Below are 15,262 nucleotides of genomic sequence, written 5' to 3'. Positions count from 1 at the left end.
GCTCAACCTCCCCCACCAAAGGAGGACCTGGGGAACAGGGACAGAAACAAAAAACACAGGGAAAGACGTCTTCTCCAAATTGGTGTTAGGGGGAACACCCTGGAAATCAGCGCTGATTGGTGACAAAACAAAGTAAAGAGACAAGGGAGAAAGACGTCCCAGGACCGGCAACTTGGGGCTGATCAGACCCCACGTTGCTAATCCCGCCTACAACCTAATAACTATTTCAGATCTGTACCCTTATACTCCTTCAGATGGGAAACATGAGCTTTTCGAAATTTCACTCCACTGAGTGGATCTACCAACAAAGCAGTGACAGGGGAAAGGAAGCGAGCAATTCGGTGAGGACCAGTCCAGCGGTAACATAATTTTCCAGCTTTCTTTTCAATAGCTGAGCTTACTGGATGAGCCAAACAGTACACCAATTGTCCTATCTTGAAGTGGTTCTCTTTTCGACCCACGTTGTACCTCCTCCTTACTCTTTCATGAGAGAGATGTAGGTTTCGTTTCGCAGCAGCCCAAGCTTCTTTAATGTTGGAGTCCGGAGAATCAGGAAGTAGATGGTTTATTTTCCAAATGTTTGACAGCGGATTATTAGGTTTGTATCCCAGCATGAGTTGAAATGGGATGGATTTGTGTCCCTCGTGCAGAGCAGTATTGAACGCCAACTGGAGCCAATTAAGATTCTGGTCCCAACAATCTTGCTTCTCAGCATGATAAGCAATTAGTGCAGCTCTAAGATTGCGATTAAATCTTTCAGCGTGAGACGGCTGTGGATAATAAGGAGATGTGGTCACATGTAGAATACCCTGTCCAAAACACATCCTATTGAATATATGTGAGGTAAACTGACTTCCATTATCCGTCACAATGGTGGTAGGTACTCCAAAATGTTGGAACAAATGAGAGTGCAAAGCCTTTACGGTGCTCTGGGCGGTAGCTCGACGTAGAGGTATTAACCAAACAAATTTGGAGAAAGCGTCCACTGCTACAAGAAGCATGGTTTTGCCATCCTTGCTACGCGGGAAGGGTCCCACATAGTCTATGAACAGTTTCTCCATGGGCTTTTCGGCCACCTCAGAAGAGAGAAATCCCAATTTAGAATTTTGTGCTGGTTTGCTGAGCGAACACAGGTGACAGGCTCTTACTCGTCCCGCGATGTCTCTATCCATACCTTTCCATATAAACTGTTGACGTATTTTTGCTATGGTCTTTAAAATACCCAAATGTCCGCCTATTAAAGAGTTATGATAATACGAGAAAACCATGGGAATCAAGCTGCTGGGAAGGACGATCTTCGGTGATCTGTTGCCTCTTTGGGCACGACATGCCAAGACACCTTTTGAGAGGAAGTATGGAGGGTGTTCTACTCCAGCTTGCAGGTCCTGTAGAATAGGTCCCAACTCCGGATCCTTCGACTGATAGGACAATATATCTTCGAAAGCACTGGGGAAATCAACAAGTATGTTGCAGCACTGAATGTTGGTGGGTTCCTGTGGGACTCTTTTATCGGGATTGTTATACATACGTGACAACGTATCAGCAACAATGTTCTGAGTGCCTCGGACATTCTGAGTGCCTCGGACATGTTGGACTTTAAATTTGAAGGCAAAAATTTTGATAACCCATCTACCAATTTTCCCAAGTTGACGAGGGTGTGCCAGAAGCCACGACAAAGCTTGGTTATCTGTTTCCAACAGGAATTCTGAGTGTTCTAGAAAACGTCGAAACTTGTCCACTCCGAAGACCACTGCCAAACATTCCAACTCGTAGATGGACGACTTCCTTTCACAGTCGGTGAGAGTGCGGGAGGCGAAGGCAATTGGCTGACGAAACCCATCGATCTCCTGGGACAGAACTGCGGCAACCGCTACTGACGAAGCATCCGTTTGAAGAATGAAGGGTTGAGCGAAATCGGGCATTCGTAAAACAGGCGGAGAAATAATAGCCTCCTTCAGTTGTTCAAAGGCCTTTTGCTGCTCAATACCCCAAACAAACTTGGAACCCTTTTTTCGCAGAGAATTGAGAGGTGCCGTTAACTCTGCCGCATTTGGGATGAATCTACGGTAAAAATTTACCATCCCCACAAAACGGGAAATGCCCTTTCCGTCCTTAGGTGGGGGGAATTCTCTTATACTCTGAGTACGTGCAGGGTCGATAGACACTCCCTTGTGAGAGACGAGATGGCCAAGGAAAGAAATTTGTTGGTGGCAGAATTTAACCTTATCTGGGTTTACAGTGAGACCAGCATGTCGCAACCTCTTAAGGACCCCCTCCACTTGAGTCATATGTGAATCGAAATCTTCGCTGTAGACTAATAAATCATCCAAATAGTTGAAGACACATTTGAATTTCAAATCATGAAAAATGGAATCCAGGAGTCTAGTCAAGGTCTGTGCACCTACTGCTAAACCCATCGGCACTCTCGTAAATTGGTACAAGTTCCAGGGAACGCAAAAGCTAGTAATATGGCGACTTTCCTTGTCCAAGGGGATCTGATGATAAGCAGCATTAAGGTCAAAAATACTGAAATATTTAGCCTTGGAGAACCAATCAAAGGCGGAATGAAGATCAGGCAGAGGAGTAGATTCAATTTCAATGCAAGCATTCACCTTACGATAGTCTACAACAAAACGATGTTTACCTCCTGGTTTGGGGACTAGGAAAGCTGGACTAGAATAACTAGACGTAGAAGGCTCAATCACTCCCTGCTGTAACATCTCCTCAACCTTCTTCCTCAATACCTCCATCTTTGGGGGTGCGAATTTATATGGATGTGATCTAACTGATTTTGTGTCGGTTAATTTAACCTTATATTCTAATAAATTCGTTAGGCCTAGTTTTTCGGTGAGAACATCTGGGTATTTATCACAAAGTTGAGAAAATCGTCTCCGTTGATCTATTGGGAGATGGGCACATGGGTCTACCGGGTCCTTCTCCTCACACTCGACCTCCATGACCTTCAAAGCTACTCCTTTCGAGTCTACAAAAGGCACAATCCTCCTACGATGAAATGAAAAACGGCCCTCTGCCTTGGCCAAATCCAGAGTAAGACCAGTCCTCGAGATGAAATCTGCACCCAAAATACAATCCAGTGCCAAACCATCAGCCACCAGAAAACTCCACTCCCAAGAAAATCCTTCTATTTTGAATCTAAAGGTCGATAAGGATTTTATGATTAAGGGTTCACTGGAAGCAGTCCAACACCTTACTTCAGTAATTTCAGTTCGTCTAATTATTCGGCGTTCCTGCAATTTCTGGGCCAGCTCCTGAGATATAAGAGAACGGACAGACCCAGTGTCCAATAAGGCACAGAAGTGAAATTGTTTTGTGGAAATATTTACAAATGGAGAAACAGGCCTTTTGGCTGAAAACCCTTGGCTAGCAACTTGGGCCAGGACAGAAGTTTCCGGATTTTTGGATCTTGATTTTGGTTCAGTAATATGTTTTGACGTAGGCCTAATAGGAGTTTTTGATGTTTGGACTGTCTTCGGAGAGTATTTTTGTTGAAACTCTGGACTATATTTATTTACTAAGGGAGAAGCGCGGGACACTCCCCCCTTCATGGCCCGTTTTTTGGAATGAAATGAGCAGGCCTAGGACCAGGACAGTATCTACGAATATGACCTCGTTGACCACAGCCGTAACAAGTTACAGCACCTCCATATCTTCTCTGTGGTGGCATCTCCCTCTCACTAACAGCCATAACTCCTCCAATGCGCCTTCTAGGTTCTCGAGCTCTAAGCTCATCAGTGAACTCCATACTTCTTGACGTCACACATAATTTATCCAAATCGGCAAAAGAAGTCGGCCTCTCCGAAAATACTAATCTAGAGCGCTCCGTTGAGGTCATGGCACTCATTATCACCTCGATTTGATCCTTTTCTGTCAACCCTAAGCGAAGCAAGGTATGGGCATGTCTCACCGAGCTAACAAAACCTGCCAAGCTTTCGTTCTCCCCTTGTAGCCTATAGAATTTCTGTTGCTTCAACTGTTCTCTCAATCTCATGGGAAGAAAAGATTGCAATACTAACTCATGGAAAGCATCAAATTTGCCACTTGGATGCATATACTGGATTAATTTACCTAAGAGAGGCTCTCTACAGCAAGGATAGGCCAATTGTAATAAGGACTGGTCCGTCATTCCTGGAAAGTTTCTCAGTTGAATCAGACTACTAAGGAAATTAAGCAACACACTGACATCCAAGCCATCGGTAGCAGGGATCTGTTGTACCAATCCACTAAGCGGGTTAGGCAGCTTGTTGTAGTTAGGGGCGTTAGTGGACGGGTTGCTTAAGCCAAAAGACGTTCCAGCTTGTGAAGTCAGCTGAGGTGTGGAGTCTTGAATTTGAGAAGCGTTGGTGGTTAAGACAGCCGACGGCTGCTCAACAGGTAGGCTAGGTTGGACAGTAGGAACTACACCGTCATCCAACTTCTGGACTCCTTGACTCAAAGAGCGGGATTCAAACTTGTTCACAATTTCATTGACCCTGAGAGTGGACGGTTCCGTAGTCATGGTTGCGTCGCTCATGCTAATTTCTTGTGAAGATTGACCGACAACTGGTTTTGACAACAAAGAGGTCTTAGAGATGGCTTCCTCGGACGTGCTCTCCATCCGCTTCAAGCCATCTAATAAATTGCCAACTCCGTTTGTTAGTGAGGAAATCTCGTCACTTTTAGCCGCTGAATTAGGATCTTGTCGCAGCGCAGTAACCCGACGATCCAGATGAAGCAGACGCTGAGTCACCCTTAGGGCTCTACCATTGCCCTCCTTCAACTCTTCCACCATCGCCGAAAGTTCAAAGAATTTCTCCTTGCACACTCCCAGCTCAGTCTCCACATCCTCGACAAGTCCGTTCAATTCCACCTTATCTGTGTTTACTAACTTCCTCAACTGCTTTCTCATGTCAGCCACCAGTTTGGCTGGCACTTCACCTCTTTGCTCAACTTCTCACACTAACTCATCCTTTGACAAATAATCAGGGTTCACTTTTACCATGTTGAAAATAACAAGAAGACAAATTTACAAACAACAACTAAGCTAATCTCGGGGCCTTCGAATTAATATAACCTTAAATACAATGTTGGGGCTCCCACCCACGATGAATCATAACACCAACCTAAGCTAACCTCTAAATATAACAAATGACCAAAAAAATATTACCTGAAAATGGACAATCAATGACATGAACAATAAACATATGAATCAATAAATAAACAACACTGATGAACAATAATAAACAATACACAATGCAACAACAATATTGATCTCCGCTCCCACACTGACAGGTTGCTCCGGCTTCCGCAACTAAACAGTCTCCCACCTGAAAATCCCCCTCCAGAAACTTTACGACTGCAATTGACAAGGAAATGAGCAACCACGCTCTGCTACCATATGTTACGCACTAGACCCTTAACCTAACCTAACCAGGTTCGGCCCATGGCTGCCCAACCGTCATAAGCAGTCACAAAGCTCCGGAGGTGATTAAACAACACAGAAATTGCAAAATACCATTTAATCTCAGTCAATGTATATATATATGAGTACAATTACAAATCATTACAAGTTACAACTAGCCTACTCAATATTTGTTGGTAAAAAATTAATATATTCAATTACCTACATAAAAATTACAGAATAATATTAAAAGGTTAGGCCTACAAAATAGGTGAAAAGTTCACCTTAAACAGTTGAACGATTGACGATCGAGCGTAAGTCGTGACATGATGAATTACAAAGTCAAAACGACAAGATTTCAAATAAAATGTTTAAGATTTATATCAGAACCTAACTTAGGCACTAGGGGCAAATTTAGAATGAAAGGCCGAATAAGTAAATTTAGAGACAAAGAAAAACCAATTGTGCCCACTAGGCCGGTCAAGAAAACTGAAATAAATTCTAACTAGGCTAGGCCGAGTATCAAAAATAATTACACTAAGTTTAAATTACAAAAAAAACTGCTGACACATTAAAGAATTAATTGAAAGGTGTTAAAAAAGCAGACATTGGATTATTGTGACAATTGAGGCTGGACCGAGGATGTCCCACACACTATTTAACAGTTTGACGAGTAGAACGGAACGTATCAAAATGGAGTTGAAATTTTTAATTTGGCTAGTAACTGAGTCCGTAATAGGCCAGAGTAATAATGGAACAACACCACCTGGCATAACTGTAGGATGGTCACAGTAGGTAGGCTTCCACCGATGACAACCTGCGATGTGGCGCAGCATGGATCACCAATAGGATAGACAGCACAAACTCCGGCAGCAGAGTCCAAACTCCGGCAGTGCTGTCCAAACTCCGGCGGCACTGTCCAAACTCCGGCAGCAGTAGCTTCTTACATGGTCAGCAGGATGTGTGTGTGTGTGGTCCTCGGTCCTCTCTTCATGGCCTCGTCACAGGTCTCAAATCAGGCTGGTGTCAGTCATAGCCGGGAGCCCCAACATAATCAAAATTTACGAAGACATACTAGTAGCTCGTCCCTTTGATGAACTTGAAGACAACATATTAACTGAAACTGGCATTGGCATTGCCACAGATCAAAATCCTCAATACGAAGAAACCAAAAGTGGCGAGTAGTCAACGTAACCCAAGAAGAAGACTGGCCGTAGCCGACAACCCAAACGGCCCCACAAAACCGGAAATTGGCGAGAAAACTGGAACGTTGGAACGTTGCGAGAACCTTCTAGAAGCTCAACGGCCTACGAATGAAACAAGCGGACACTTCCGCCTAAAAAAAAAACTTATATGTAATAGAAGACCTGAGCCGTCAACTCGCACGGCTCACTGGTGCTTCGCTTAACCCTCCTGTCCGCCTAACTGTGTAGTCTCCATGCTTCCAATGTTTGTTGTCTTGTTTTAGCTTGTTTTAGTTTTTGCTTCAATCTTTTTCGGTTTTCGATTTCTCTCCAAGATTGTTCGGTTATCCACACTTTTTTAATTGGATTTTTTAACCCTAAAACACTTTCTCCAACCTCTTGAAAATTTTTTTTTACTTCTTCCCATCTTTTATCTATATTACAGTCATCTCCTTCATACGCAGCCAAAACTTCGTACCTATTCCTCTACTCCACCTTAAAACTCTAATTTATTTGAGCATCTTTCAGTCGATTAATGTCATATTTTCTTCCTCTACTATATTTCCTTGGGAGTTTTCTGCAAGGATTTTCAGCTTGAATTCAGGTGAAACGAGGATAAAAAAACTAAAAAAATGAAAACCAAATTATGCCTTTGAAATAATTATGCCTTTTCAGTTCCTATGACCCGATGTTGCCAGTTCACGACTTTTATTCAAGTTTATCAAACTCTATATATTAATACCAGAATCAATCAACATCTGACCAAAATTACTTGTAAAAAAATCTGGTAAATTTTTCGGTTCGCTTACCTTAAAATTTTTTCAGTGCATTATAAAAAATACTGTTAATCACATGATATAAAAAATTATGTTTGTAAACAACAGAAATGACGATGACGATTTTGTATAACCTCAAATTATATAGTCTAGTTTCGTTACGATTAGATGGTCATTTCCACAGTATGATGAAAATCGTTGTTCAACTCACGGAGGGAAAGTGTCTTTTTGGTACTTAATCGTATTTCGAGATTGCGTAGGTACCAAAAAGAGCCACTTTCGCTCCTAGTGACTGAAAATACTTTTTTGATGGTAAATAACTCTTCTGCAGCTGTTTGAAATTAATCCAAGATGGCCACCATCCTCCAATCTCTAATGATGACTCTAATGATGTTGACTATCCTGATAACTCGCTGGTAATATTTTTCGTTGGACTAGTGTAGTTGAATTCTTGTTTTCGTGGTCATAAGTTGTTTGTCTAATAAGTAATTCAAAAACATTAAATTTTTATGGGAAATTATCAACAAACGATATTTAATATAAAAAAGTTGAAAAGAGTTTTGATTAAATGTAGTAATAAACTTTATATATATGGTGATTTTTATGACCCATAGGAAATATATAGGGCATTTTTCAACAAACAGTATTTATTTCCAAAATGTAGATACGATTTCCTATGCAATTTTGATTGCCGTTTAAAGTTGACCATCTACTTCTAGGACAATCCATTTCAAATGCTGAAAACAGATTACACTCTATTGAGCGCAAATTTAAATCTCAGCCTGAATTCAAGTCTCTGTATACAGATTTTATGACTGAGTATTTGTCATTGGGTCATATGGAACTTGCTCAAAATATTGATCTTACTGCTCCACGTTATTTCCTTTTTCACCATGAGGTTTTAAAGGAATCTAGCAGTACCACTCGTTTGCGTACTGTATTTGACGCCAGTGCCAAAACCTCAAATGGCATCTCTCTCAACCACAGAAAAATTCAAACTAACATTTGTGATTTATTGATCTCCTTTCGCATTCATAATCTTGGATTTTTCTGTGATGTAGGCTGCAGGCAGATTAAGGTGCATCCTGGTGACCAGTGTTATATTACCAGTTGATCGTCTGGCCTGACAATGTTGATCAGTCACCTTCGATCTTCAAACTCACCACTGTGACTTTCGGAGATAATTACTCACCACAATGCTTTTCGAACCCCGCATATATTGGCAGCTGATGGTGACAAACCCATACCCTGAAGCGGCAGGGATTCTACGCACACAAACCTTAGTAGATGGTGTCATTGCAGGTGGTGATTCTGGGGAAGAAGCTTTGATTCTTCAAAAACAACTTATCTTGCTGTTGGAACGGGCCGGTTTCGAGTTACGCAAGTGGACTTCAAACTCCAGTCGACTGCTACAAGATCTAACAGATGGTCACATAGAGTCACCGGTATTTCTTCAAGATGGCCGACAACCTCATTTTACCATACTAGGCATACACTGGTCATTGGCTACTGACAGTTTCACCTATAATTTGAATTTACCTCAGAATTCTAGAACAGAGCGTCAAGTGCCAGTGTTATTGCACAGACCTATGACCCCTGTGGTATCGTATCTCCTATTGTAATGTGGGTGAAGCAGTTTGTGCAGCTCATATGGACTAAAGGACTGAATTGGGACCAACCTCTCCCGCCTGAACTTCTCGAAATGTGAAAAATTTCACTGGTACATCTGCACAATATTTTAATTCCACGAGCTCTCAAAGTATCCCAGTCATGTAGTACTGAACTACATGGGTTTTCAGATGCTTCCAAAGGTGGATATGCTGCCACCATAATATTAGCAAATTTCCTATATAGAGAATAAACTACTACCGTAGGTGTCATGGTAAAACTTAGACCCGAGACCGATTTACTTTAGAAACCAAAACTGAGTCCGTTTAAATTCATATATAAGTGTGTTTGTGTGTGTGTTTCCGTTAGCACGATAACTCGAGCAAAAATGATCCGATTTCGATGAAATTTTGTACAAGAGTGTAAATCTACGTTTATTCAAAGGTGTTAGTGAACCAGCGTGATCGGACCGTGGGAACAGGGTTTTATGGGGGGATTTATGGGGTAAAAATTGGGTTTTCTCATTTTGACCCCTTAAAACTTAAAATTTCCCAAATCTTCTATAGACCATTTTGAAGGGCTTAAAAAACAAATAATTTGGTATATTGAAGTGGTTCTGTATAATTATTGGTTACGGAGAAAATTAATTCCAATGTTATTTTTATGGAGAATAAGTAAACTGTTGTAGTCTGCTTGTTTATGGATATATTTGGATCAAACCTGGCAAATCTATTTTTTGTACACTATGCGATCAATATTTAGCTAAAAAAACACACTTAAATACCCTCCCTGTAGGCAGAAAGCCTGTGTACTCGTTAAACCTTATGTTATTTGAATAGATTAAATTGAAAATCAAATCAGTAAAATGGAAATTCGCTTAATCTGCAGATTAGCTGCGGCGGGGTATTTAAGGTGTACCCTTAATGATGGATCTGTGGTAATTAGGCAGCTATTGTCAGAGACTCGAGTTGCTGCTCCTTTAAAGAAACTTACAGTTCCTCGTTTAGAGTTATGCGCTGCTCATTTACTGGCTCAACTGGTAGCCTATGTTCTCTCTGTTTTTCACTCAAGAATAGATTCCTCCTCTGTAGCTCTATGGTGTGATTCAACTGTAACTGGCCTGGTTACACACTCCACCTTATCGACTCAAGACTTTCGTTGCAAACCGAGTTGCTCAAGTACAAGAACTTTTACCATCTCATTGTTGGTGGCATATTGTCAGCGAACATAATCCTGCTACTTACTGCTACTTAGTACTACATAATCCTGCAACGTGGCCTCCCACCTTGCCAACCGATTGCTTGAGAGTGATCCATCGAGGACTCGTGTGCGTGATAAACAGCTCTTTCTATACCGAAGCCGTCACTCTGCAGGTTGGTGGCCGTGTAATGGGTGACGAGGGTCGAGGGTCTGTCTCTTGCTTAGTCCTTTCTGCGTCGGCAGCGACATCACATCGAATTGATGGAGGGGCGATCCCTACGATAGGATAAAGTTTGTGTACTGGGGTTGGTTTCAAACACCCAGTTACAATCCGAGCCATGTCATTGACTGCAGTGTCAACCTTTTTTGCATGTGACGATGCATTCCATACTGGTACAACGTACTCAGCAGCCGACACACTGAGCGCTAAAGCTGAGGTTCTGAGGACATTAGGGTTAGCACCCCAGCATCAGCTGGTGAGCTTTCTGATGATATTATTCCTCGCTGGGACTTTACCTCTTGTCGCAATACAATGCTCCTTAAATGTCAGTGTGTGGTCCAGTATGACACCAAGATATTTGGGTGTAGGACAATGCTGAAGACGGTCTCCCCGCCACCTCACATTCAACTGACGGCCTGCTTCTCTGTTATTTAGGTGAAAGGCACAAACTTGGGTTTTAGGAGGGTTCGGCTTGAGGTTATTTGCGTCATAGTACTGGGAAAGTTCATTTAGAGTCATAGTGAGCTTCTGTTCTACCTCTTCAAAACTCCTAACTTGTGCCGCCACCGCCGTATCATCGGCATATATATATACTGACGTGTAGCGTTTGGCAACGGTTGGTCGTTGGTGTATATGTTATAAAGGGCTGGGGCTAAGACGCTACCCTGAGGCAATCCATTTCTTTGATTCCTCTATCTACTTTTTTTGCAATGAAGGGACATGTAAAACCGCCTGTTATGAAGAAAAGTGCCTACCATTGAAGTCAGTTGATAGTCTTTGTTAATGCTGTACACTTTTCCCAAGAGTCTTTGATGGTTTACGGTATCGTAGGCAGCTGTTAAATCTACAAAAGCGACACCCGTGATCTGTTTTCTCTCAAACCCATCCTCAATGTGCTGGGTCAGGTTTAAGACTTGACCACAACAAGACTTGCCTGATCGAAAGCCTGCCTGTTGTGGAATGATCTTTTGTTCCAGAAAATCGCCTATTCGATTGAGTATCAGACGTTCTAACATATTATATGTGTGTCATAAGAGAGAAACAGGTCGAAGGTTCTTAGGATCGTTTGGATCTCGTTTGGATAATCCTGCTGATTGCGCATTGCGTGGGATCCCTCCCTCAGAACTGCCAGATCATAATTTGTGGTGGTTTGGCCCGTTATGGTTAAAGCAGCCTCGTAAATGTTGGCCATTATCTAATTTCACGCCTTCAAAACTCTCAGAAACTGGAGAAAATAAGACTCCGTCAGATGTCATGCTTGTCTCTATGAATATCCCAGAATGGGATATTCTCACAAGATTCTCTCACTTCAGTAAACTCCAACGTGTGATAGCCTACGTTTTGTGATTTATTCCTAACATTCGGCATCCACAGAGAGGTTAATGGACCTCTCACCACTGGGGAATTAACTGCGGCTCGACAGAAAATCTTCCAGCAGGTTCAAGTCTCGTCCTTCATAGATGACATAGCAGCCTAGAAAAATAACAAGTCTAAGTCTCTATCAACATCGCTTCGTCGTCTCTCACCTTTCATCGATAATGGAGGCATTCTGCGAGTCGGAGGACGTCTTTGCATTTCACAACTTCCTGAAGATATACAGCATCCTGTTATCTATACATATATTTAATACGCGAGGCATATTTTTGTCATAATTGTTTTGGAGCGGTGGTGCTACCGATTACCGTGTCCTAGGAAGAAAACCTCTATTCAGATGTTTAAACCAATATTTTAGGCCAAATAACAAAAGAGTAATGGGGCAAACAGGGTCTGGCCGTCATCTTGGATAACTTCCGGTTCAAATTTCGCCTTGGCAACACGCAGATTTGTACTCAGCAGGGTCGAATTACCCTAAAAAATCTGTTTACCCAATCGTTACATGAAGTTTTTCTTGTATTGCTCTTTTTTAAAAAACGTACCTTCTCCAATTGTGTTTCGTTGTAAATTGATAACATTAATAATATAAGGATTATTAAATTACAAATTATTAGATTTTGGTTATTAAATTATAAAGGATAATTACCTTTTTGTTACCCAAGCAGCTACAAGGTTGATTTCAGACATATTTCGTCAGTAAAAACTCAAATATAATCACCTCAATGTATATTTAATCCGTTTTAAAAGTAAAATCTTTATTAAAATCTAATTTATCACTTTTTAAACGGGATATCACTATAAGTGTAATGGAGACTCTTAAAGCAAATTTCTTCTTCTTTTCAACTATAAAAGAATTATCAAAATCAGTCAAAAAAACGATGGAGTTATTTGCATTTTTCTCGATCAAGGTCAAGTCAGGTGGTCCGCCATATTGGATGGCAGCCATATTGGTACTCGACCAACGCCGATCGTGGCAACATGCGTTTTTCTTACTGTCCAAAGTGTCCTTAACAACAATCAAAAGAGAAAGTGCGTCCGAATAATTTTGCATACTCAACCCCAACCACGGCCTGGTCTATATAAGGATTTATTAGATTAGTTGAAAAGATTGATGTTTCACTGTTTTAGACCAGTTTTTATTTGCACAAAATCAAAACATGACCAAACAAATGTTCGACATAATTGAGACTATAAGACAATGGAAGGAGGCCGACGAACTTTAACTGGTAGATGCGAACGAAATACAAATAATACTATTGTCGTAGATAGCCGAATACAACAAGCACCCCTCCGTGTTGGGTGTATCCCATTTTGTGTATTAAAATATAAATCTTTCTGCGATTAAATATAAATTTTCCAAATAGAAATAGTTTCCCGACTTCTAGGCTATATAATAGATTTTGATTAAATTGTTACGAGAAAGTGTAATATCAGAACATAAAACTTAGTATGAAAAGTAGTTTAGTTTAATGTTTTAGGATTCTTTTCTCACCCTCCCAAATAAAACTTCAACAGCCTGTCATCACAGACTACTGATCCCTGCCGTCTCAATACTGTAATTTACTCTACGGTATAAGTTATATTGGCTAAATAAATACGGTAGGGACGTGGCTGGCCATGAGCCAAGGTCCGGCATATTTTTCAAGACACTAACACTGAGTTAGTGTTTGATGTGTTAGTTATTTTGATTGATACTCCAAGTTTATTTGGCTAAAAGAGACTGTATTATTACTTTGCAAATTGCACATTTTAACAGGGTTAAAACTGCTGCCAAACCACAACAAATCCAATGAATTACTTTTTACCTTTTCAAGATTATGTTAAGTTTTCAGTTACCATTCGTCCCTCTGCCAGATCATAAGCTTTAAGATGACACATCAATCGTAAAAATATGTCTAACAAGACATTTTAACAGGAATGTTACAGATGAACCCCTTATTAAATTAGTTCGGTGTGGAAAAATCCCACGATGGTTAAATATTGCAAAAAGTAACTAGTATGGAGCCTCAAAACTTGGTACCAAATTACTGGAAACCATTTTAACACATTATTCAGTGATACACTATCTCGTCAGGGTACGGCTAGGTAGGAGTCAGAAGAAAATCTTAAATGTAGCATAGGTTGATATGCACATAACATTTAAGGCCTTTAATATTAGAATACAATGCTGCAACTTGAACTCAAACGGACAACCGAGTCAAAAATGGTAGCAGTTCAAATATTTCTTGAATCTACCATTTGGAATCTTTGAACGACTGCCATTCTATACTTATCTCTTATTTTGTTCTCAAATTTTCGGCATCGTATTCTACTAACAAAGACCTCTAATTTGATGTGTTCAAATAAACCTCTTTTTTACCTTTGCCCTCTTTTAGCGAATTTCGTATAAAGGGAATAACTTGAGCAAAAATGATCCGATTTTGATGAAATTTAGTAGACACGTGTAAACCTACGTTTATTCGAACGAGTTCGCAAACCAGCATGATTGGACTTTGGGAACGGGAGTTTATGGGGTAAAAATAGGTTTTTTTCCATTTTTTACCCTAAAAACACAAAATTTCCCAACTTATTTCCAGACGATTTTGTGGAGCTTAAAAAATAAATAATTTTGTATGTTGAAGCGTGGTTGTATGCCTAACGGTTACGGAGATAATTAAAAAAACTTTAAATTTAAAATTCTCATGTTATTTTGATGGAGATTAATTAAACTGTTGTAGTTTGCTTGTTTATGGATATATTTTAATCAAATTTGGCAATTTTGTTTATTTCATAGTAAGCTTTCATACATTTGAAATAAAAACACACCTCAACACCTTCCCTGTAGCAGCATACCTAGGTAGGCTACTTATTAAAATTAATGTTTTTTTATATATGAAATAAATCTGACAATTTTCAGGGCATATTTTAGCAGAAATCCAGCCAGGTAAATGGAAATTCGCTTATCTGCAGGTTTGCTGCGGCCGGGGTATTAATATTTTTCTCCTAGCGGGCCGTCCCCCTGAAGAAGTAGTGCATCACTGAATAATGTGTTAAAATTATTCTAATGCCCAGTAACTGTGGACCAAATTTTTAAACTCTATATTTATTACTTTTTGAATTATTTAACCGCCTCGGGATTTTTTTCCATCCAGAGTATGGATAACCTGCGATAACTTATTCAGAATCATTGTTCTACTTCTGGATATTTATTTATATTGATATCAAGTATTTATTTGCCATAAATTATCCTTGGGTATCCGGTAATTTTTGTTTGACCAGATGCCCATAGATGTTGTAAGTTAAAGAAATTCTTTCTATCGAAAACGTTTTGTTATTTTTTTGCGAAAGTATACATGCACTTGGATTAAACCTTTTAAATGTTGCTATAATTATTTTCACGGGAAAACCTGTTTGAAATAAATGGCTAACCAAGCATACAGTAACCCTTAAATGCTTGCATTAATTATAAACTGCACTTGAAATATATTACAAGGAAAGGTCAGGAAATTAATTTACTGCTGAA

This window comes from Macrosteles quadrilineatus, unplaced genomic scaffold (assembly GCF_028750875.1).
Source record: "Macrosteles quadrilineatus isolate MER2022 unplaced genomic scaffold, UCM_ALF_1.0 Scaffold_9__3_contigs__length_116548681, whole genome shotgun sequence".
Lineage (NCBI taxonomy): Eukaryota > Metazoa > Arthropoda > Insecta > Hemiptera > Cicadellidae > Macrosteles > Macrosteles quadrilineatus.
Note: the sequence above shows the minus strand (reverse complement) of the source record.